This window comes from Mustela putorius, unplaced genomic scaffold (assembly GCF_011764305.1).
Source record: "Mustela putorius furo isolate JIRA1106 unplaced genomic scaffold, ASM1176430v1.1 tig00000430_pilon_pilon_pilon, whole genome shotgun sequence".
Taxonomy (NCBI): domain Eukaryota; kingdom Metazoa; phylum Chordata; class Mammalia; order Carnivora; family Mustelidae; genus Mustela; species Mustela putorius.
In genome coordinates this window covers 13,526,496-13,553,447 of record NW_025421377.1, presented here as the reverse complement: position 1 = coordinate 13,553,447, position 26,952 = coordinate 13,526,496, and the positions used below count along the sequence as shown (strand labels likewise).

The 26,952-nt window shown below is 35.3% G+C and overlaps 1 protein-coding gene across 18 annotated transcripts in view; it reads right to left on the bottom strand.

The window, feature by feature from the left end:
* The window catches only part of ADGRL3 (adhesion G protein-coupled receptor L3), an 839,163-nt gene that overhangs the window by 264,007 nt on the left and 548,204 nt on the right, over positions 1 to 26,952 (bottom strand). The gene's annotated exons all lie outside the window — the stretch shown is intronic.

Below are 26,952 nucleotides of genomic sequence, written 5' to 3'. Positions count from 1 at the left end.
TTGTCCCAGACCAGTAATATGCAGTCTGCAGACTGTCATCAATGTCAAATAACACACAAGTAGCAGTTACTTAGATAACTTTATAACTCTGGTTAATATTTTTTAGTTTTTAGAATTTATTTCTATTATTTGAATAGAAAGCTACTCCTACCTACTTAGTGTATTTTATGGAAGAACAATAACTAGCCAGGATATAAAAAGTAGGTAGATGAATTCATTTTCTATTCCTTGCAAACCATGCTACCAGTTCACACACTATTTGTAACAGAATTTCTGTTTTATGAGTTAAGGTGTTGATTTGGAGGCCAAGACACTGCTTGGAAAAACTGCTAGTTAAGAACAAACAAAAGAAATTTCGTATGTTCAAAGTAACTGTGCTTTATATACTGATGATTCAGTAAGCAATTAGAATTTCGAGACAAGAAAGCATAGTCACAGAGTAAGTTCAATTTCTAAAGCTACTTTTAAAAACCATTTCTTAAAAAAAAGTTTGGGTAGAAGCAGAGGACTCACCAATTTCTTTCTACAATGGGAATATGCAGTTATATTTTACACACTCACTATAGCAATTTACAGGGTTGTTAATCTCTTTTCCTAAACAAGGAAAGTTAATGATACATAGATTATGATAACAGCTAGAGTAACCTTCCCGTTTCAAGTAATATTGGACTTGTAATAAACTCTGCTGATTCCTCTTATGAGGCACATTTCAAATAATTAATATGGCTCCCTGTTGATAGTAGCTGCTGTTGCTCCCAGCATTTTTCTAGCTAACAGCAGACACAGTGGAGACGTTGTAATATACAGAGCCCCTCATAATGGTAACTAAGAATATTGTGCATTCACTGGCCATGTTTCAATGGAACACTAAAAGCACTATTATAAAAGAAGTAAGACAGTGAGTGTGCACTTGTAGCAGTCCATGTGTAATGCAGTTTATTAAAAACTTTAGATTATCTTAATTATGAAAACGCCTAATGTTTATCTATGTTACATACTTGATTGCAAAATCAATTTTTGTTTTCAAAGTCCTGTGTTATGACCAATGAACTAGTTTGAAACGCTACCAACTACGTTAAATGAAAATAAAAATCTTCGACTTTATATTGGTTCAGAATAATCTCGGCAGATAAAGTAATATCGAGTTCATGTCTAATCAAGGATCATGACTTTTACCACATATAATAATTAACATGCATTTGTGCATACATGATCTCCAGGGATTGAAAAGTAGGTACTATGCCAATATGCTCATATTTTTAAATCAAAGAAACAAGCAGAGGAGCCTAACTTGCTCAAGCTCATGCAGCTAGTAAATAGCAAGGCCAGGGGCATTTTGACTCCAAATGTGAAGTGTTTTTAAGTATATCAGAATATTTTTCTTAAAGAAGATCTCCATATACTAACCCTGGGGGGGGGAGTATATGGATTTTAGTGATTAAACTGTGACAAGTAATTGCTTGTGGAATTGTCACCCCTACATTTGGCTTAAAGTAAAAAGATTCTTTAAATGTCACATTTGCCTCTGTTCTTGGAATTAATCCTGTAACCTCAAGAGTACTCAGTAGGGATACTTCAGGGAGCATGAGATCACAGTAAGTATGTCCCTAAGGGGGCCTGGAGATAATCAAAGAGGCAGCAAAGTGGGATGGGGATATTGACAGTCAAGTCTTGAACTTGGTTCGTCAAAATGTCCATTCTCCCTCCACTGAGAACTCCGGCAAACTGCACGATGAGGGGTGGCCAGGAGAGCTCCTGTAACAGGAGTTGACAGACTCTCAGCCTTAGAGAATGTCAGAAATGCAGTGTCAGATTTCAATTTGCTGAGATTTCCGAGCCACAGAATAAAAACTAGAAATCATGGAGGCTGCTGTTGATTAACTACATTAATCAAATACATTAGAAAAAAAAAGTCAGCTTCACTTGACATCAGTGGTACTCACACATTTGTCTCCACAAAAACACAGAAGATATAATAAAACCTATTCTAATCTGTGGTTAACTAATGCAATGAATCTCAGGGAGATAACTGTTCTTCATCAGGGAGAACATTAGAGAACATGGAGAGTTATAGTTTGAAGAAAACCCCAGTGACTATCAAATATCCACTCCCCTCATTAAGAATTACTGCAAGTAATAATAACAAGCTGCGGCTAAAACCATAAATAACTTCCATGTATAATTCCTCTAGACATTATGATGTCTAATACGCATCCAAAAATGTGATCAGTTCAAAAAGAGCTTAGGAAGATACAAAGTGTGGCAAATGCATACATTTTTATTTTATTTTTAAATTTTTATATATTTTTAAAGCTTCATGAGAAAAAGAGTTGGTGGGGGGAGGGGCAGAGAGAGAAGGAGAGAAAGACTCTCCAGCAGACTCCTCGCTGAGCGTGAAGCCTTATCTTATCTCATGGCCCTGAGATTGTTACCAGAGCCAAAATACAAGAGACTTTTAAAGCTCAACGGACTGAGCCACCAAACACATACTGTTTTCAGAGATTTGACTAGAATACTTTTAGATAGGGAACCTACCTACTCCTTCATTTATCACTTTCTTTACCTCACTCTCCTGTCTTACACTAGACTTTCCTGGTCCTTATAACAGAAGTTTTATATACCCAAGTGTGAAATGTGCTGCTCCATTTTTCCCCTTACTTTTCCAACTTAAAAAGATGCAGATTTGTTTATTTATTTCTCCTGAATTTTATTTTCTTTTTTACTGGATTTTCTTTTTATGATTTTTTCTTTTCTTTTCTTTTTTTTAAGATTTTATTTTTTTTATTTGAGAGAGAGAGAGCAAGAAAGAGAACAGAGTGAGAGAGAGAAGGTATGAGGTGGGAGGAAGAACAGAGGGAGAAGCAGACTTTCTGCTGAGCAGAGAGCCTGATGTGGGTGGGGCTTGATCCCAGGACCCTGGGGTCATCACCAAGCTTAAGGCAGGCACTTAACTGACTGAGCCATCCAGGTGCCAAATGTCATACTGACATTTTGACTAGGATCACATTAATTCTTTAAATTAATTTGGAAGATAAACATTTAAAATATTTTGTCTTGATTTTTGTTTAAATGGATCTCTATTGTTTGTTGTTAAATAAGTTGGAATAAATTATTTTTTAATTGTTTATATTTTGGTTATAAGAATATTTCATTATTTATGTATTCTATTTTCCCTATTTAAATGAAATTTTAAAACTCTCTTGATAACTTTCATTGAACTTTTTTGATGGTTATTGTTGGAATTATTAGTTACCGACTTTATCTCTCTTAGGTCTTTAGAGCTAAATACAATGGCTGATACTAAAGTTTAGTTATTTTCTGTGATCTTTTATTTTTTTTTAAATATTTTATTTATTTATTAGATAGAGAGAGACACAGCAAGAGCGGGAACACAAGCAGGAAGAGTGGGAGAGGGATCAGTGTGCTTCCCCACAGAGCAGGGAGCCTGATGTGGGACTTGATCCTAGGACCCTGGGATCATGACCTGGGCCGAAGGCAGACAGACGCTTAACAACTGAGCCACCCAAGCGCCACTGTGATGTTTATTTCTTATATGAAATATATTCCCAAGTTAAGAGTCATCCATATGCTCTTTTGTTTAATTATTTTGTGCTGTAGAATTTAAATTTTAAAAATTGATTTTATAGGACATAAAATTTTGAGGACAGAATTTCCTGCTGATGTTATTCACCTGTCAATTTACCTTGAGTTCCAACAACGTATTTACCAGAGGAATAAACAACACTGAATGACGGGTTTCATAAAATAATTAAAGGAGAGAAAGAAAAAATGCTTCATGGTTTATTGTTAAAGGTTTATTGTTAAGGAGTCAAGAAAAACAATGGTAGTTGGGTAGCTTACAAGATTTCATTCATTTTAGTCTAGGGAAAATGATAACATTTGTGTGAAGATGTATTTAACTGATAAATTTATGCAACAAATCTATATTGACATATAATTTGCATACCAAAAAATTCACCCAATTAAAACAGTGTTTTCAGTATATTCACAGAGTTGTGCAACCAGCATCATCATCAATTTGAGACCATTTTCATTGCTACAAAATGAAAGCCCAAGCCCGTTATCAGTCTCTCTTCATTTGTTCCCAACTCATCCCTGTCTTAGGCAACCACTCATTTACTCTCCATCTCTATATATCTGCCTATTCTGAACATTTCATATAAATGAATCACACAAATATGTGGTCTTTTATGATCAGCATTCTTCATTCAATATGGGTTTTCAAGGTTCACCCATGTAGTAGAATAAATCAGCCCTTCATTCCTTTTTGTCGTCAAATAATAATCCATTGTATAGACATTCTACGTTTTATTTAATCATTCAGCAGGTCATGGACATTTGAGATCATTTCCACTTTTCCATTATTATGAATAATACTGTTATGAACCTATGTGCACAAATTTTTGTGTGGATATTTTTGCGTTTTTCTTGAATATATATATATACCGAGGAGTGAAATTGGTGGAACATATAGTAAATCTGTATGTAAATTTTTAAAGTCAGATTTCTGAAGGGGCTGTACCCTTCTACTTCTCATTAGTAATGCATGAGGGTTCCAATATCATGGAAACGTTTTTCAGATTTTTTTTCTATTTTTTTTTATGTATTTGTTTATTTGTTTATAGGTGGCAGTGTAGTTAAGTCGGAGCTGACTGCACTTAATATTAAGATAATTGTAAAACCTGGGAAGACACTAATCTCCCCAAGTGGATATGAAAGATAAAGCAGTATTTGAATCAGAAGTTGTATAGTTCACACACATTGTGAAAGTAAGGGAAAAAATGACCCAGCCTCAAAAAAAAAAAAAAAAAAAAAAAAAGGGAGCAGCTTACATCTGAACATTGTTCCAGTGTTTCACTGAAACACTGAAACATTGTAAAATGAAAATGTGTGGACTATCCAGTGTCAGGTAAGAAAAAGATATAGAGATTTTAAGGGTGGCAGTCAATAGAATTCTGCACTACAGCAAAAACCCAAAGACTGTTAGGTATTCTGGAAAATACATTATGAAATGTATTATGTATTATATAATAATTATGTGTCATATGTATTATAAATGTATTATGAAATGAAAATACATTACTTCCATCTCTTCTTTGACTTTCATCTAATTTCTATTTTATTGAAGAACTCTGCACAGTTCTTATTAAAGGTAAAATACAGGGAAGACTTGACTAGCATTAGATACAAGAAATTTTATTTTTCTTTCCACTGTCAATACTTTACCTGCACAACAGAGCACAGAAATACTTTGGAAACACAGAATTTGGAGGGAGAAAGGCATTTGATAGCATATAGTCCCCAATCCACATTTTAGAATGAGGAAACCCATCTTGAGAAATGTGTGACTTTCAAAAGTCAAATCAAGGTGGTAGTTGTCAAGTTGGATATCAGGGACAATAAGAAAGGGGATGTTTTACAACCAGCCTGCAGAAAACGAACACATCCTCATTCTCTCTGAACTCTGAAGACTTCTTTTGTAGGTCATAATTTTCAAGGTGTGTGGGACCTAATCTTTCAGGTGTGTTAAGAGGTTAAAAAGCTTGAGAACTATTTATTTATGAAATACATACATTTTCCCCCCATAAGGCTATGCCTAAAAACTAAAGGCAGTTTGTCATAATAGATAATATCATGCCCTGGCAACAGAACTATATGTGTTGATATCTGGACCCCGCCACTTTCTAACCATACAACCGTTAGTCATATAGCTAATTAGCCAGCAGCCATAAAGTTGTTTAACTTCCATGTGCTTCAGTTTCCTCATTTGTATAATGGAGATTATAGTAACACTTATCTCATAGGGGTGTATTGAAGGTTAAATGAACTTATGCATATATAGTTATTAGAACTGTACTTGTTACACAGTAAAGTACTTAGAATTTTTAGTTATTATTATTTTTATTAGTGCAAGTTCATTATTTAATTCACTGATTCATCAACCAGTATTAGTTGAGTACCTAATACTCGACAAGTACCTTTCAAGCTACTTGGCATATATCACATGACAAAATAAATAATAATGTGCAATCTTATGTAAGGGGAGACAGACTGTAAGAAATTAACAAAATCAATAGGTCAATAATATTACATGTACAAGATGAAAAGGGCAATGGAAATAAATTAAAACAGGCTAAAGGGGATCAGGAGTGGAAGGGCAGGTTGCAATTTTAAAAAGGATGATCACAGAAAGCCTCATACCATTTCCATGAATAGCATTTGAAGATTCAAGAGAAGACAAGAGATAATATCTGACTTTGGCAGGAAACTAAAAAGATAAAGTACAGATAATAGCACAAATCTACTTTTAATAATTAAGAATGAAAGAACTGAATGTGCTGTATCAGATGCTTTTTCCTCATGCATTTATTTCACATTTTACACATATTCATAGACATATTAATGCCATTACCAATGACCAATGAGTAAAAGAAGACAGAAATAAAACGAGATAATCGGGAAATGAACACAACTTTCCTCCTAAAGCAAAAACACATTTACTACTGTAAAGTCCCCATTGGTTTCTCCAGTTACACCATCTTTCAGTTCAAATTTCTCTCATTTTCTATATAGTGCTGTAAACAAGTTTAATAGTTTATGGCCCTCTAGGCAGATTTCATGCCTTTCTTTTGTTTGTTTGCTTTAAACTTTCAACTGCTGATCTTGATTATTTCCTCTGGAGGTATGACATTTCTCTTCCTTAAAAAACAATAAAATAGATTTCACATTTTTGCTCCTGGGGTTTTAAATAATTTTATCATCTTCCTTTTACAATGTTTAGGATGATAGTAAGTTACATCTCTGAACCTCATTTTCCTACTTCAATAATGATTTCATGTAGCATGTGGGAACCTATACTAAACTACATTTAAGAATGGCATATGGAATTTTTCTAAGTTTTTCAAATACTCTGAAAGCAGCTAAGCCTCCTTTCTCAGAGGGAAAAAAAAATTAAAGTTTAATTTCTTGTTGAAAATAATCTCAGCTACTGATAAAAAAAAAATATCAGAGGTCAATATGTTGTTTGTGCTGTTGGAAAACTGGGTGTGCCTAGCATTATAACATCTTTCTTTTTTGTCTTCAAATCCCAGTCTGGCTATAACCATCTGGCATTTATCAAGTCAGCTTTCAGGTAAAAGATGTAAACACCAATTGAAAGTAATCATCAAAGAAAAGAGCTGTAAAGTTGCCAATTTGATACTTATCTTTTCACTCTGGCTTCCTTTTCCCCTTTCATATTACTACTCATACTAATTTTCAGTGAATTTAGTCAAATATGAGGTAGCAAAGAAACAACTACATGCTTGACTTATTGAAGATAAAAGTCATTGATGGAGGCACAAAGGTCACTGATGGCCTTTTCTCCAGTGGATATTACTAGCACCCAGAAAACGGAATAATTTGAAGCAGAAGTCACTTTCCAGTTTGTGTGTATATGTGTGCATTTCATTCAGCAAATAATTTTTCAGTATTCACTCCCTTTAGTGGCCAATCTTCACAATACCAAATAAACAAGATAAGATGCTTCCTCCACAAAGAGATCCAGTTTAGATCCAAGATTAAACAACCGCTGTATTTTGACAGCAATGAAAAAGAAAAGCATGACAATAGCATCTAACTGAACTGAGGGGAGAACAGTACCTAGAGAAAACAAGTGGTAGTCTAGGAAAAGCCAATGGCGGTGATGGGGAAACAGAAGGAGCATTACGAGTGGATGTTTATAGGTCATATGATCTAAAGGGAGAGGAGACAGGGAACCACAGGTAGAAGGCAGACAAAGAAAAAGATGATTAAAAAAATAATAAAAACTTTCAGAAATGTACCCCCCGAGGGGCACCTCAGTAGCCCAGTAGTGGACTCCTGGTTTTGGTTCAGTTCATGATCTCAGCCTCATGAGACTGAGTCCCGTGTCGGGCTCTGAGCTCAGTGTGGAGCCTGCTTGAGATTCTCTTTCCCTCTCCCTATTCTCCTCCTACTAATTATCTCCCGCTCTCCAATAAATAAGTAAATGAAAAGAAAAGAAATGTACTCCCCCAAAAGAATAAATAATTCATGCCTATTACCCAGCTTTAGCAACGGTCAAGTCAGGGCCAACACGGTCTCATCTCTTTCCTTCAGTGTCCTCTAAATCTAAACCCAGAATGTTTTGAAGCAAATTCTAGACAATATAATTTCACTTGTACATTATTGGAGTGTGTATCAATAAAATATAAGGGCTTTAAAAAAAACCCTGTAATATCATTATGATACCTAAATATTAAGAAGCTATATCATTAAAAAAAAATTAATGTCAAATTCAGAAAAGCAATTGTCTGCAAGAAATCAACAAGTCTTAAAGAAATGAATTCTGTTAGCCTGCAAAACATCCCATTTGTTCTGGTGTGGAAATTGTTTGGGACTGAGGAATGCTTTATACTTATGATGAATTTCAGGTACTCACAGATATAAAGGGGAATGTATTTTATAAAGCCAGACAAATACACTTCTCTCTTGCCCAAGCATGAAAAAACAATTTGGTAGTTAAATGACAAACACTGAATTCTAGAGGCACCACTTCAAAAATTATTCCGAAGTCTCAAAAACCTATTGCAACAAGCATTACAACAACAAACTAAAAAAAGAAAAAGAAAAAGAAATCAGGGCATTTATCCTCTCTTAATTTCTACTTTTTTATAATCCTCTAAAAATAAACAGGAATGAACACACTAAAAAAAAAAAAGATCATGTTAATAAAAATAGTTATTTTCTAAGAGCCTAATACTAAGAAGCACTACGTGAGGTAAATATTGTTTCCTATTTTTAAAGCGTGAAATCTAAAGCTCAGTAAGGTTAAATGTATTTTCAAAGGTTACACAATAGTGTGTGTGGGAATCAGGTTTCAAAGCCGGAGACCATGTTCTTACTCTATAGCTCGCAACCTTCACATCCTACAAATACACCAACGGGGGTGGAGAGAGAAGGCAAATATACTATAATTTCTGAAACATTAGAAAGTTTTAGTCCCCTATTTTCAGACTACCTAAAATTAAGTGTTTCTATTACTAAAGGGCTAAATCACAGAATAGTCAGGATTATAAAATTACTTTTCTCAGACAATGAGTAAAACATTACATTCTACTTAACAGGAGGGACTTAACATTCTACATAACAAATAGCCCTCCCCTGCCTTTTTTTTTTTTTTTTTAATGGATGCCTTTAAAAAGGTTCAGTAATGGGGCGCCTGGATGGCTCCGTGGGTTAAGCCGCTGCCTTCGGCTCAGGTCATGATCTCAGGGTCCTGGGATCGAGTCCCGCATCGGGCTCTCTGCTCGGCAGGGAGCCTGCTTCCCTCTCTCTCTCTCTGCCTGCCTCTCCGACTACTTGTGATTTCTCTCTGTCAAATAAATAAATAAAATCTTTTAAAATAAATAAATAAATAAAAAGGTTCAGTAAAACAGATCTCTTTGAATCACTGTGATTTCCAAAACCTGGAAAAAAGATTTGAAGCAGATTTCAACCACCTTCCCTCCAAAATACTCAGAACTTTCCTAATCTTTCCTAATTTTTATCACCATTGTACTGAACTCACGTTCACATATCGTAGAGTAAGAAGAAAATCTTTTATTTTCCAAGCACTTAATATTCAGGTCTACAAAATTAAGGGTATGAGTGTTCAGGGTGGGGAGCTGTGACAAGTTAGATTAGAAAAGTCAGATTTTGAGTAATATAGGCAAACCTCATCAGCAGAACTGTGATGTTAGCATGAACTCAGGGATCAGTAATTCCAGCTGGTTCATTAATGAAGGACATACAAAAGGCTGTCTGTTCCTAAGCCTGCTTCACTGCCAGAACAATTCTGATTTAATTGAGTATCTGAATTAAAGTCACCTCCGATATTTGCTTACAACCTGTATTGGATAGAGGAATGGTCCCCCAAAGATGCCCACTTCCTAAATCTCAGAATCTGCGACCGTTATATTATGTGGCAGAAGTGATTTTGCAGATATGATTAAGGTTGAAATGGGAGATTATCCTAGCTAACTGTGTTAGTTCTTGAAAGTGGAAAAGGGAGGCAGAGGATTAAGAGTGATACAATGCAAGAAAGACAGGTCAAGGCATGGAAGACCTAGAAGAGGATGTGGACCAGAACAAAGGAATGATGGTTCTGTCTAGAAGCTTAAGCGGACAAGGATGTTTCCCAGAGTCTACAGAAAGAACTGATTTTAGCCTGGTGAGACCCGTGTTTAAATTTGTTCTAGAAAAATGTTAAGATAATAAATTTGTTAAAGATTCAAAGTTTGTAGTAATTTGTTCCAATGTACAACTTATGAACTGGTATTTAACTCTAAAGAATCCTATTATTCAATGTACTAATTATTTGAATAGATATTATATGTACATGATGCATATTCAACAAAATGGTAGCATCTAACCTACCTAACGACTCCCCATAGGCAAAATCTCTTTACAGCACTTTGTATGTTTCTGGAGTTACTCTCTCTCTCTCTCACACACACACACACACAATGATCATATATATACTTATTTATTTGAATCGTTGCCTCTGTTAAAGCACACTGATGTTCCACATTTTTGTCAAGCTTGATCTAAAAGGTATTTTAAAGGTTCAATTGTTTAACCACAATTTGCTAATGCATATAGAGCCCTACACTGCACTAAGAATGCACCAATGGCATAGAGTACATGACATTTTTTTAATAAGAAATAGGACATTTCATAAGGCAATATAGTAACTTGATGACTTCAACTAAATGATAAGCGTAAAACACAACTGATAATGATGAGATGGTTAATCAGACAAAACAAAAAATCAAAGTGATGGAATGACTTCTTTAGAAATTACCTAACCCAACTGCTGTAATTTACAGAGGAGGAAACAGGCTGCCATAAGATACAGGACACAACTAAAGTCACTCTCTATTCAAGGGCAGAGGCTGATACAGGATAATAGTCACACAACTCAGCTATGGGCTCTGTCCTCTATACTATACTTTTTATCCCTTTTTTTCTTTTTTCTTTTTTAATTAAGACTTTTTTTTTTTTTAACACTACAGTTTAAAATTCACAGCAAAATTAAGAGGAAGATACAGTGATTTGGCATATATCTCCGGTCTCCCTGTACACATAGCCATCACCAGCAACCCCCTTCAGACTGATGTATTTTTTACACCGATGAACCCACATTGACAGGTCATCATTGCCCAAAGTCCAAAGCTTACATTAGAGTTCATTTTTAGTGTTGTACATCCTATGGGTTTGCACGAATGAGTAATGACATATGTCCATCATATGTCATATGTCCATTTAATATGGTCTCTTTCCGAGTATTTTCACTGTCCTAAAAATGCTCCGTGCTACACCCATTCATCCCTCCTCCTCCTCCTTCCTTCATCTTTTTGCTTTTACAATAGTAAAGAGCTAAAGTGTAGAAACTTGCTGGGCTAACAAAATGGGGCTAAGAATGCTGCAAATAGGAAAATAAAATTTTATATAAAATAAGTCCATCCACTATTTTGAAATGATCTAGGTCATAGATTTACTGTGAGAATCTTATAAATATCTGTGTGACTGAGACTAGATATTCAATAAATACTTATTGTTTCTTTTTTGTCTCCTAGGAAGACAACAGTAACCTTGATAACCAAGAAATAAAATCTTGTTGGGTCACTCAGGAAAGGCTGGTGAAGGATGAGGGATAAGCAGAAGGAAGATGTTGGCATTTGGTAAGACTGAAGTCCTTTGCTATGTTTACTCTCCTAACTCTCTTGTAATATTTAGAAATATGATTCACCGTATTCCTAAGTGTTACTGAAGAGAGAAAAAAAGATGAGGTGTTTCTGTGGTATTTTGCATATGGTAAAATTCACACGAAAGGGCACAGTCTACGAATTTCTCGAACCTATATTTTTCCTTATATTCCATTTACCTATCAAACCATTTCAAAAGAAGATACCAATTATTTTCTCTTTTTCCATATGCAGCCTAGAAATCAAATTCCGGGAAAACAAAAAAAAGTGAAATAGGTTTCAGATTCATTTTCTTTGTGATGAAAATTTATATGACGGTTAAAATGTGTATTCTCCAGAAATTGTATCCTACATGAAAAAGATAAATGGCAAACATGTGTGTAAACATATAATTGTATTTATATTCACATACATATGCACAGATGCCTTGGCCACGATCAAACTATTCTAGGATTTCTTAAACTTGTTTTAACATCTGCTATAATTTTATAAGTAGTGAAACTGAAACATCCTTTCAATTTTCTGCTTTAATTGGAAGAGTCATCTAAATGTACACATTTAGTAAAGACTTTGTAGAGGACAATCCAGGTATAAAATTCTATGAGGCGGCCACCTGGGAGGTTCAGCCAGTTAAGTCACTGGCTCTTGATTTCCGCTCTGGTCACGATGTCTGGGTCCTGAGATTGAGCCCTGAGTTCGGATCTGCTCTCAGCGGAGACTGCTTGAGATTCTCTCCTTCCCTCTCCCTCTGCCCCTCCCCGTGTTCATGCTCTCTTTCTCTCTAAAAATAAATAAGTACAATCTTAAAAACAAACAAACAAAACAACAACAACAACAACAAAAACCTCTATGAGGATTGGAGGCATATGAGGTACAGTTTCTATGTCTTCTCTGTCACCCTGGGACCCACTCAAATGTTTTGGACATTCTAAGAATCCAGTGTATTCCTGGTGAAATGTCACATTAATGATATGAAAGAAATTAAGATGACTATTAAATTTGCTATACTTCAAATCACACACAAAGCAAAGAGTAAATCTCTGCGAAATTTTCTTTCAAAACTGGAGACAAATTCACAGTGCAACCAATTTTGTTTAATTGAGAAATGTTACAAGTTTGACAAATACATTAACTCTTTCAGCCAGTTCATTTATTTTATCTTTAAAAATATTATTTATTTATTTATTTGAGAGAAAGAGAGAGAGAGAGAGAGATCATAAGCAGGTAGAGAGGCAGGCAGAGAGGGGGGAAGCAGGCTCCCCACTGAGCACAGAGCCCGACATGGCGCTTGATCCCAGGACCCTGAGACCATAACCCAAGCTGAAGGCAGAGATTCAACCCACTGAGCCACCCAGGCGCCTCAGCCAGTTTGTTTCTAACAGAAAACATTCATGGCAGTTTTTGAAAAGGTCTTTGCCAAAGGAGACGCATACCAATTCCCCAAATATAGATTTTGGTTCAGGGTATTTACATAAAGTAGATCTTTTAGGAAATACTCTTTTATCAAGCATTTAAAGAAGAGTTGATATCTATTCTACAAAGCATCCACTAATGTACTTTCATTGGTTTTATTTTCCCCAATAAAATTATCATGTAGATGGCAATGATGTCATTATGATAAACTGGGAAAAACCTGGATAAACAGACACCATTATTTCAATTATTTATCTGTATTGAAGAGAACTGAAAATAGTTGATGCTATTAAAGGAAAGACTGAATTTCTGTATTCAGGGGAAGGGTTATGGTGCCTGAAAAGTGATATTAAAATTACTTCAAAGGAAAACTAGCAGGTGAAAATTTGCTTCTAGAACCACTGAAGCAAGCAGCAAGAGAAAAAATATAGACCAGGGTATTTACAACAAAGAAATGTGTTCCCTAGAGTACAGAGCTGGGAAGCTGGCCTGCTGTGTTTATGTTTTTAAAGTTCTGCTTCAAAGACTATCCCAGCATGCTAAGAAAAACATAAAATGTTAAATTTTCCTGTCCTGCCTGCTGATAGATCAGAAAACATCAAGTAACACTAACTCAAAAAGAGGAATGGTAACACATGCTAAAGGCGCGTGAAACAAGGCTCATAGGTGGAGAGCAACAAAATGGTAGCACTTCCTCTGTAGACGCCCCCCCAACCCCCCAACCCCCGGCCGCCCCGACCCTGTCTAAGGAAGGGTCCAAGATAGAAAGAGTAGCAGCAGCCTGGATTTGACAGAATAACTGTTATAAATGGAGACATATGATGATATAGATCTCAGATTAAAGCTACTCACCAAAGGCTACTCTCAAATGATGCCCATCAGACATTTTTTCTCTTAGTTCCTAAGTCAGTAAAACTTAGAGAAGGCAAATTTATAGGAGGATTAGAATGAGTTGGGGGAAATGGGAGGGGGAGGCAAACCATGAGAGACTGTGGACTCTGAGAAACAAACTGAGGGTTTTGGAGGGAAGGGGGGTAGGGGTTGGGTGAGCCTGGTGGTGGGTATTAAGGAGGGCACGTATTGCATGGAGCACTGGGTGTGGTGCGGAAACAATGAATTTTGGAACACCGAAGGGGAGAAAACAAAAAGATACCTGTGAATACCAGTCATAGTAAATTGAATGTGCCTCAACTTACCTCGGAGAAGACTAGAAAAACTGAAATATATTCTTTATAGGTTCAGTGTTCAAATTTCTTTATATGTATAATGATACAATGAGGCAAGATAATAAAAGACTTGAGAAGGTTTTTACAAGAATATATGTAAGGTTTGTGAAATTAACTGTTCTAAAGAAAAGAGACAGTGAGACACATAATTTTCCTCAGAATGAGGTCAGTATCTGTCCTTCCTTTTTATCAATCCATGAGATCTGGGAGAAAATCTCTCAAAAGACAGCGCAGCAAGACGTGCTAGCATAGTCATTTAGCTGCCTGAGATCAATATGGCACCATACACCTGAGTTCAGAAAACTCTACACAAAGTATTGCATGCGTATGTTCACAAACATGAGGTAAGAATGACCCAAGCATAATAAGACCAGATTGGCACACAGAGAAATAAAAGGATATGGATATTCTCTTAGGATGATGACAGTAAAATTTACCACCTAATCCTTTTCAATAAACTCAAAAATACATCATTGTATAGAACGAAACTGCCTGTAGTGAAATTTTGACAACTCCCCTCTGTGTGCTAAAACGCTGTCAGCTGAAAAATCTGAACTCTTTGCGAAAATTGTTCATTTTTGACAGATTTATCCAACTTTTATGTTTGCAGTCTTAATCATAGGAATTTGAAAAATTAGAATTTAGCTTTACACTCAAAGAACTGGAAGCTCTATTAGCATAATTTAGAGGTACTAAGTATTTATATTAGAGTTATCTATAAAAGCCAAGAATTTGTGAAAATATTTATTAAGCAAAGTACTGAGCTTGATTGATTTTAAGATGCTGTATATGTATATTTATACACAGACACACAGGCTGTTTGTTCATTCCTTGGCTCCCTTTTAGTAAGTGGATAAGAAGGTTGGTCTTTGTTGGACCCGACAAAGTTTAGCTGAGATAGACACGTTTCGCTAACTGTAATCCAAGTCATATATTCCAGGACACATGGGTGTCAGTGGTGGAGCCGTGTCACATCATAGTTCAGAATACACGTTTTAGGGGCACCTGGGTGGCTTAGTGGTTAAAGCCTCTGCCTTTGGCTCAGGTCATGATCCCAGGGTCCTGGGATGAAGCCCTGCATCGGGCTCTCTGCTCAGTGGGGAGCCTGCTTCCTCCTTTTTCTCTCTCTGCCTGCCTCTCTGCCTACTTGTGATCTCTGTCTGTCAAATAAATAAATAAAATCTTAAAAAAAAAAAGAATACAGGTTTTAGAGACACAAAACCTGTGTGTCCTCACGGCGGTAGTTAATCGCTTACAGTGATGCCCTTCGTCAGGTTCATCTAACATTCTCAGTTCCTTCATCTCTAAAAAGCAAACAATAACAATCCTATTTCACAGCATTCTGGTTAAGGGTTTTCCAATAAATAAATAAATAAAAGCCACACGTATGAAGCGGAGTGCCCGCCACATAAGCACCCGAGCGTTGCACTTCCGTCACTGCCCTTGCTTGTATCATCACTATCTCACACTTGCTGCTTCTGACACCAACAAGACGCTGCCAGCACAACTCATCAGATCCCTCCCAACACAGGCTTCCTTGGGTTGGTGGTGAGGAGATGGTATTTGGAGACGATATTCTTAGCGGAGGATCAAAGCACTGTTTTTAACTGGAGCCGGTTGGTTAACCTCTTGGAGGTTCCATTTCTCCATCCCCAACCTAGGAACCGTAAAAGGGATCTCACAGAGCAAGGGCACAGTCAAACTGCGGTCCATAGGCCAAATTCGGCTCCCGCCGGATTCTGGAGGAGCTGCGTTCTAAAACTGTTTCTCAATTTTTAAAAAAGATTAGAAGAAGAAACATGAGCAGCAGGAGGAGACACGGAGGAGGCAGAGGAGAGGGAGGAGGAAGGCCACCAGCCGTAGCAGCAGCACCAGAGCCCAGGTGTACCCTGCCAAACCCGAAATATTTACTATCCAGGTCTTTAGAGAAAATGTTTGCTAATCCCAGTCTTTCAATTACTGTGAGTGCTAAAGGAGCCAATATATGAAATATACCCAGTGGAGGACTCGGTGTCATTGTATTCTCTTGCTGGTAACATTCTAAAGCTTCACCTGAGCAGTACATGAAGCAGTCATCCTTCTTGTGCGTCCTTTAACTGCTACTGCGGAAACATCTGATATTCTAAACTCGTGAGAAGGAACCTCTCAACAGGATCCCTTCTCTGGTTAACGGAGTACGCTGAATAAGGCAGAGGCAGAGGCACCATATTATCTTTGGCAGGAATTATTTGGCAAAGATAGTTTAGAACATTTTGTTTCACGCAGCTGCACTTAATGGAAGTGAGTCCTACGTCAAAGATCTCCATTCTGAGACACACACACACACACACACACACACACAGTATTATGGGTGCTGTTTTGTGTGTACCTATTGTTCCCTCGGTGCTATCATAAGGGAAGGCCACATACTACATGACTCAGAAATGAGAAAAATTTCCAATGTGATTTGGTATGATTTTAGCTCTAAGCAATTTTTAAACCTACTAATAGTTGACTGTCTCTGTTTTTATTTTATTATTGATCAGTATAACATAACTAACCAGTGGGGGTTAGTGCTTCAGAAAATGCATGCTCCAGATTTTGTCCATAAGACACAGGGGTAGAAATGAAACAGAGTGTGCAGAATAGAGATTGAGATATATTTTCTATTCATTGTTTGATCTTCTTAACCCTCCTGTTTACCAAATGTAATAGAAGAATATGCCTTCTTGTATTAATATAGAGGGGTGATCCACTGACTTCTCTAAAGTCACAAAGATGTCCACAAGAGATAGGCATAAAAATAAAATAGCTAACAAGAATGACAACACATTAATTACTTAATTAATGATGACATGGCTCCTGATTAGGGAAGTTGAACATAAAAAAGAAGATTAATCCACCTGTTAGAGAATTGAGAATTCAAGTACATGGTGGTCAAAAGTCATCTAAAAAGGAATATGTGTTTATGTTTTTTTAATAGCATGAACATTTGGTTAAACATGGAGACTTTTTCTTCATTTATTAATTGGTTTATGTAAGGATAAGACTATTTTAAGATTATATGAAAATGAAGAGAATGATAATGTTGAGGATATTTGTTGAATATTTAACTCTGCTAAATTCTGTTAAGTATTTTATAATCTCATCTTGATCCTCACAATAAATCAAAGGTAGTTGCTATTATTATCCCTGTTTAGCCAACGAGGAAACAAAGTCTCAGTTTAAACTATGTTTGTTTGTTTGCCCCACACACTGTACCTCAAATCTGTGGCAATTTCAGAGAAGATAAGATCCCTCAAATTAATACTAAGCACTTTGATTTAGAAATAGCCTTTGAAGGCTACTTAATTTCCATATTCATCTAAAATTAAATAATTATTTTGAAACATCAGTCATGTGTCATAAAGAATATCCTTCTTAGATGCCAGAGTTTTAACCTAAATTCTGATTTTCTTATGTTATAAATTTACATTGCTTAACTTTTCTGTGGATGTAAAGTTATCAGAGAACTGAAGGAAGGAAAGTATCACCAAATTTTGTTTGAATTGATCATGTAAATTAAAAAACAAACAAACAAATATAAGGGCAGCTCGGTGGCTCAGTTGGTTGAGAGTTTGTCTTTGGCTCAGATCATGGTCTTTGAGTCCCTGGATGGCACCTCCTGTCAGCCCAGTGCTCAGCAAGGAGCCTGCTTCTCCCTCTGCCCCTCACCCTGCTCATGCTCTCTTTCTCTCTCTCTTTCTCCCCTAAATAAATAAACAAAAACTTAAAAAAAAAAAAAAAGGCAAAAGCTTCTGAGAGCTCTTTAATTCTTTGGAGAAACAAAGAGGTGTTTATGCTTGAGAAGTGAAGGTAGAACCAGCTAAAGAGAAGAAAAAACAAAAATGAAGGCTGTAAATGATGAACTTGAAAAAGTCTAAAGAAAAGGGAAAAACAGCTCTACCACAAAATCATATTGTTTAATTACAAAACCTAAAACATAAGAGGCAAAAACTGCTCTTTTTTTTTTTTTTTTTTTTTTCTGTTTTGTGTTAGACATCTGTTCCTATTTGTTAGAATGAGACCCATTAATTTTAAACTATTCTAAGGAAAATTTTAAAATCATATGTGGCAAATAACGAACAATAAAACTAAACCACAACAAAACTAAACTAACACAGCTAACCTAAACAACAATACTAAATACAACCACAAATACAAAAAAGGGAGAGACATTTAGATCTAGCATGGAAAAACTGAGGTAAAGGAAATCAGTACTGTGCCATAATTAATTTTATTATTAGAATCGGTAACTCTTATTAATTCATCAGCAAATATTTATTAAAGGCATATAATATGCTAAGCTAATGACTGTATAGCCTCATCTCCCTCAGAATCACCTTCAGGGCATTTTCAAATTTTATGGCCTCTGACTTCAGTTTCTGATTTGATCCCTTTATCTTTAATCCAGGGAGAGACAACCTATCCATCTCCACCAAGAATTATTCTGGTAATGAGGCACAGACACTGATGAGAGGAGGAAGTCCCTCAAATATGTCGGGGTGGAAAAAAACTGTGAAGAAAGTATGATGAGGATTCAGCATGATTATGGCACAAGAACCTGCCTTAAAAGATCCCTTCTGATGGGAGAAACAGGCAGGTATCCAGACAGTACATTTACAATGTGTTAAGTGCCAGAAGAGGTAAAATAGCAACAAAAATAGGCAACAAGCATCTCTGTTTTGGGAGAAATCATCACGGAAGAGATAAGGCTCCAGATGGCTGTGAAGAAATGTGACCATATGATTCTCCCGACACCTACATTCAGACTTCCTGCTTGATAGCTCCCCTTTTCCTACTCAAGTGGCCCAACTTGGATGCTAAATATTCACTGCAATCTTTTTTTTTTTTTTTTGAGAGAGACCATGCAGGCTCACAGGGTGTGTGGGTGGGGAGGGGGCAGAGGGAGAGGGAGAGTATCCTAAGCAAGCTCCATGCCCAGCACAGAGTTGAATATGGGGCTCGATCCCAGAACCCTGAGATCATCACTTGAGCTGAAATCCAGAGTCAGGCTCTTTCCCGACTGAGCCACTCAGGTGCCCGTCGTCACTCCAATCTTAAAAGGTCCAGAGGAGTTTGTTTCCTGAGTGAGGAGAGGCAGCAACAAGGTAGCGTCCTGTGGGGAGGTTCATTTGCATGAAAACCCAGAGGGACCCCAAGAGTTGAATGTGTTGGGGTATGAACTGCTAGGAGTAAGGAGTGGGATAGGAGATAAGAGATGCAAGCAGAATAAGGTTATCTTTGTATTTTCCAACATAGTTGCAGCGTAATTGTTTGGGGGTGTGAAATTAAAAAAAAAAAAAATAACCATTTGTCAAAAACGAGTAGTTCCTTTGGGTTGCTCTCTGAATCTTCCAAGAGACAATGGAAGCTCCCATGAATAGTTGAAAAGTGCTCCTTTGAAGAGGGTAGTTGATAAATTGGACAGGTGATTTGTCCTGTTCTTTACATACTTTGCTTTCAAAATTTGTAGAATATATGTGCCCTCCAGCCATCATTAAACAGAGATGAGTTCAAATGAGTTCCTCAAGGTCACATATGAACCAGAGGGATGAAACTCAAGAATTCTAGTCAGTAGCCACTCCCTAATTGTTCTTGATCTGTTCTTTTTTAAATCTAGGGTGAATTCTGATTTTTTTTTTTTTTTTTTAGAGAATAGTTATTACATACAGAGAAAAACCCAATGAATAGCTCTTTGATTTCTCCTCAGTATCCTGAGATAAACTATTCATGTAAAATGCATTCATTGCACAGGGATTTTTTGAGCTGCTTAGGCATGTAAAGAGGTTAAGGGATAAGAAGTTGTTTATGTGGAAGTAATTGTGAAAGCAACAGCAATAAGTGACTTTCTTAGAATAATTTGCAGTTAAGATCTATGCTCAAGGGCGCCTGGGTGGCTCAGTGGTTAAGCCTCTGCCTTCGGCTCAGGTCATGATCTCAGGGTCCTGGGATCGAGTCCCGCATCGGGCTCTCTGCTCAGCAGGGAGCCTGCTTCTCCCTCTCTCTCTGCCTGCCTCTCTGCCTGCCTCTCTGCCTACTTGTGATCTCTCTCTATGTCAGATAAATAAATAAAAAAAAAAAATCTTTAAAAAAAAAAAAAAAAAAAAAAAAAAAAAAAAGATCTATGCTCAAAATGGTCATTAGTTCACAAGAAAACATGACAGAAAACTGAAGGAGTCATCACCTAATGTTTACCTCATTTGGGCTCTGCGATTTACAAATGAGCAAGTGCCTCTTACAACTCTGCTACCTTATTCTTTAAGTCAGTCAATCATTGCGAAGTATATTTGAGTTCCTCTTCACGAAGAATATCTCCACAGGCAAAGTGAACAATCACTTGTCTTTCCTTTCCAGGAACCTCAATAACAGGAAGCTTTTATTTGTTGCAAATTGAGAGAAATAGACAACCAGAAATGAATCATGGCTACTCAGATTAGCATTATCTCTTAAACTGAATCCATGGGAAAACATCAAAGTCATTACTTAAGAAGAGACAGGTGTTCTCTCTTTAGAATAATTGGTTTAAAAACCAACCAATTTGGTCTTTTCAGAAAGTATTACAAGCAGAAATTTCCTTCCTGTTTTGAATATGTTAGTAAAGGACATCACAAAGGTATGAACTCCTATAGTAGAAAAAATACTAAGGACATAATAGTGCAATAATTCATCCACTTATGTCCTTACCTTGTGAAGAGAAAATTACCCCCTGACTAATGTTCAGGTATCAATGACCTCCCTTTCCCCCAAAATTTATAAGTAAAGGAAATGGTGAAATGACATTTTGTGTGAGTATCATCAACTAAACTAGGTCACATGTTCAAGACTCTTTTAACTACAAAAATCAATATGATCTTGCTGGTTCTTTTAAGGCAATATAACCTTATCAAGTATGACTGTATCTGTAAGTTACGACATCATGAAATGACACCAAACATTCGTTTTTGCAAAACAGATTTCCTATGATTGAGCATGCAGATCATTATATGTATTAGGAATTTATTCTACCTTCTTGAGCTCTTGAAGGTATTTAAAATCTATTTTTAAATTTAAACTTAATGTTGTTCTTTTTAGACATTAAATAGAATGCTTTATCATGTATAGTATAAAACTAGGTGAAATTGTGACTGCCCATGTTTATGGTATAGACTGTGTATTAAGGTTATATTTCTCATGATAGATTCTTAGAGTTTGTCATAAAACAATAGGGATCAAGAAAATAAACGATAGGATTTAAATTATTGTTCTGAGTTGAGGAACTATCTGGTAGCTTGTAGGCAGGACAAACTGAGAGTAGAAAGGAATGTGGAGAGGTCTATCTGAGATTAGAAGGAGTTAAATAAATTGTTGCAAGAGAATAGAGAGTGATGCTGGGAGCCTCAAACAGCTCTCTGGCTTTTCAGCCTCCAAATACTTAAAGGAAACACACTTCCATTGGAAACAGTGACACATAACAGTCATTCTCAACAAGGGAAACTCTGGATACATATTCAGGAGATTACCATAACTTAATCCCTCCCCCATCCCACCTGAACAGAGAATCAGCTGGTAGAACTAATGGGAGTAGAAAAGGAGATTCCAAGATTAAGTCACTAAAAATAAATAAATCTTGTTTATTTGAAGTGAATGGATCCAAGTGAGTGTTATGACTGTGTCAACACTGTTCTACTTCTTGTTTTTGATTATTTTAAATGATGTGACAAATGCATTATTTCAGAGTAATCAGAGTACATATGATTACATAAATAGACGTATAGCCAACTATTATCACAGGAGCTGTGAGATAGTCCCAAAGTTTAATTTGAATTGTAAATGTTTATAATGAATCTACATTCTAAGTCATTGGCACTTAATTTTCCACAAAGTTATAGCAAACAAAACAAAACAAAACAAAAAATCTCTTTGTTTTGAAATGGAGTATTTAAATATGAAAAATGTAGGACAGGTCCAAACCTACAATCATAATGACCTGGAGTGACCAAGAAAAAGTTAAAAGTTAAATTAAGTCAGCTTTGCCAAAGGAAAAAAGTGTCACGTAAAGATTTTAGAGAGGATCGTTACAAAATGATTAAAATGTGTCTTAAATGTGTTAGTGCTTAAACATTCTCATTTAGATGGAAAATTCAGCTATTCAGGATGACTCATTTTCTGAGGGATTCAAATAGGAAAACTTTCATTCTATTTTTAATAATAGGTGCTGAGAAAAGGGCATGGTTCATTCATGCATTTGCAATTTACATTGTACATTCCGGTGTTAATTATGCAACACTTTTTCAGTATCTTTTTGAAACCTTCAGCAATTGAGTTACATAATGTATGTTCTAGTGTATGAACATACTTTGGAAAAATGAAACTAATTAAAAATTAATTACATCTTGCTGGTAATGAAGACTTATTTCATTCCTTAGAGAATTCTTTGAAAGTGGACTATCAGTCATTTTTATTATGAAGTGCCAATTAAATACTTAAAGTTCAAACTTGTCAATTAAAAAGAAGCTTAGTATGCTATTATTTAGAAATGATATCTCATGCATAATTAGAAAAGTTAAACAATAATATATTTTAAATTATAAAGAAGTAAATAAAGTTTTAAATGAGTAAAATTCTTATATATAATTGCCCACATATTTGATAAACCTTAGAAAAGAATCTGAGATCTTCCTTTAGCAAACCACAAAACAATTGCTTTCCTCAGCAAATTTGATAATTAATTGATCTGTTTTTAAGTATGTCATATAAAGCCCTCATAGGACATTTCTAATCCCTGAATTTCTTCTTTTGTTAATAAAGACCAACTTATATCTATGTTCCACCTGTATTATTTAGCACAAATTATACCCAGAAAATATATACTTTTCATTCCAATAATAGACCTGTTCTGAAGTTTAAGGTATAATTATTTTAAAAAGAATATCCTGAAAATAAGTGAAAAAGTGAACAGTATAAATACCATAGCTTCAATTCATGTGTTTATGCCATAAATGCATACATTTCTAATATCATGGCTCCTATATTAATTTATTCAAATGTTTCCTATTCTTAAATTTTCAAAGTGAAGAACTAACTTCATATAAGATCCCATATTTAGAATGAATTTAAGTTTTAAAATATGGAACAAGTATTATTTGTGTGTGTGTGTGTATATGCACACACACTTATGTATGGAGGAAACATAGTTTGATATTTCATATAAAGAAGTCACAGTTTGGAAAATTCTAGTTGGTTTTCTTTTTCTTTTCTTTTCTTTCTTTTTAAGATTTATTTATTTTGAGAAGTTGGGAGCGAGGGAGAGAAACTCAAGCAGACTCCATGATGAGCGTGGAACCCAATGTGGGACTCAATCCCGTGACCCTTAGATGATGATCTGAGCCAAAATCAAGAGTAAGATGCTCAAGTGACTGAGCCACCCAGACATCCCTCTAGTTGGTTTTCTTAACCTTAAACTCATCATGAATCAATAGAAGGATGCAGATGCTTAATCTTTATTCTTTTTCTATATTAAAATAGTTTCATATTCTATTCAAAGTCAGATGTAGATTAAAATCTTGGCTCCTAGACTTATTATCACATGATCATGGAGATATAGTTAAACCTTTGCAACTCCCATTTTATTTATAAAATGAGAAAAATAAACAGTTTAATTGTAAAAGGAGAAAAATAAAAACTCACAGTTAATTGAAAGGCTCAATAAATTTTACTGGTTACTGTTGATAATAGTCAAACCACCTTTATTATGATTACATTATATCTCTATGTTCTGCCTAGTATGAGAATGGAAAGAAAAGAAAAAGGAGATAAGAAGTCTCTGGAACCGTGTCATAAAGATACATGGTTGAATAGGAAGGATGTTCAGACTGGAAAGGAAAAGACGAAAAAGGGACAATTATTAAATTTGTGATAGCCTATTATATATTTTTTAAACTGTTGATTTACTGCATCCCGGTCTAAAGGGAGGTGGGGTGAGAAGAATTTACTATGCTGGAACAGCAAAATCAATTCTCAACAGCAGAATCCAATCTCAAAAACAGAACCCATGTCATACAAAGAAGAAAGAGGATAACCACAGAAATTACACAGGTATTTCAGTATAGAGAGAAAAGATGGATACAATAACATCTCATTATTTTTTCAACTCAAGCATTTGTTAACTGCTATATATATATATATATATATATATATATATATCTCCAATTATATATATAATTACATATAAATTTTATTTATGTTTATTTATAATACATACACACACATAATTTTTAAAAATCCTGTTCTCATTTATAGAAACAGATCCTTACTGTCACGATTATGACCAGATATCAGGTTATATAGTATATATTTTCAGTGTCATTGCTTACTTCCCTTTATTTTCTTATTTTTCTTAGTCTTTTTCAGTTTTAACTTAAGTGCTCTCATTCTGTTTCATGTACCATCTTAACTTTTTCTGGATTTTTTTGAAACTATTCTGTCTTGATCGTGGTGGTGAATTTATGACTGCATTTTCCAAAATTGGCAGAAACTTATGGTTTTTTTTACTATATATATTCTTCAATTAAAAAGAAGAAAATATTTTTGAAATAAGGTACAGTCCTAATAAAAGTAAAGAAAATAATATATCTCATTAGAAATTTTGGCAATTTATAATTTTAGAATTCTTGTAAACTGTAAGAAAAATAGAATTATTTTTAATGGGTTTGTTTTGGATGTTAAATTCCACTGGATTGTTACTTCCCTTCACAGGCATAAACTAATACTGAGATTACCCCCGAACACTATTTATGGTGTTACTTCACAATATTATAAAGAATATACGATGAGATTTTCAAAAAACACAGTGTTAGATATGATCTGGAGCAGAATGATTTAATTCAAATTCAGTCTTTTTTTTTTTTTTAACCCATGAGTATACTTCTACATTTATTAAATGCTGGAATATCTGTAAAATAATGTAAGAGTAACTGGAAATTTTTACAAAATTCTAGGATGTCCAATAATGCCTGGATAGCATATATAATTAGTGGAAAACAATAATTTATCTTATATGACATATTAATTAAAGAGAAATGATACTTTCCATTGTGATGTTAATGAGTCATTCACAAATTTTGTCATGCATGGCATATAAGAGCAACTCTTCCTGTGTCTTTTTCCCTTGCCTCTCACAACCTCCTAGGGCACATCTAGTACAGGAAATTAAGAACTGTTAATAAATTTATTTTAATTAATGACTGTTCCAGATTGCTCTTTATCTTTTGTATATTGGTGAATGCCACCAGTATTAGCATTTTCTGTAGCATTTTCTTTTTTTAATAATAAAGAATCTCTTAAGTAATCAGGATAAGATTTTATGAAAATATAATTTTTATTATTGTTACTGTAAAATAAGAGTTTTTGAATGTAGAATATTTGCTTTTATTAATAAATTAATCAGCTTATTTTGGATGTATATCTTATTAGAATCATGATATAAAAATTATTTTGGGGTACCACATGATGAATACCATTGTATTTTTTCAAAAAGGGGAATGGCTCTCAAAATCTAACTATCAACTAAGAAGTTATCTTATAATAAATATGTGAAAGCATAATGGGCAAACATCAGAATATTTTATTTTTTTTTTCTGATCAAAAACTCATTTAGGGGCACCTGGATGGCTCAGTGGGTTAAGCCTCTGCCTTCGGCTCAGGTAATCTCAGGGTCCCCAGATCAACCACTGCATCAGGCTCTCTGCTCAGCAGGGAGCCTGCTTCCTCCCCTCTCTCTGCCTGCCTCTCTGCCTGTCAAATTAATAAATAAAATCTTAAAAAAAAAAAAAAAACCACCTCATTTAGGGTAAAAAAAAAATCCTTTTGGTTTATAAGGTCATCTGTGGGAAAATGAACAAATAAAAAATCTAGAGTTTTTAAAATCCATTCTTTATACTACCCAATATGATGATGTCCTTTCCAGGTAGGTGATTGGTTAAAAAGTAAAAACAAACAAAAGCTATGGGGAATGTAGTATGTTGTTGGCTGATGGGAATAATAACTTAAATAAGGGTGCCTTACCACATACCTTACATCTTTTTTTTTTTTTCCTCTTGGTCTCCCACACCTTTTTTTACCATTTTGAGTATTATTTCATCATTTTATGAATGCTTTTCTTATTCTTTCTCCATTTGGTTTATTCATTTAAAGTCTATGCCCTGGGGCACCTGGGTGGCTCAGTCAGTTACTCCGAGGTTAAGCATCTGCCTCAGGTCCTGATCCCAGGGTCTGGGATTGAGCTCTAGGTGCATTTGGGCTGCCTGCTCAGCGGTAGCCTACAAGCCTGCTTCTCACTCTCCCTCTGCCCCCTGATTGTGCTCTCTCTTCCAAAAAATATAACAAAAAGCTCAAAAAAAAAAAAAAAAAAAAAAGGTCTGTGTCCTAAAGTAGACTACGTCCATTTTTGGTTAAGAATCACACTTCTATATATGCTCACTCAAATAACCAAATAACCACCAAATAACCTCACTCAAAACAGAATGAACTAATCTATGAATGAATGT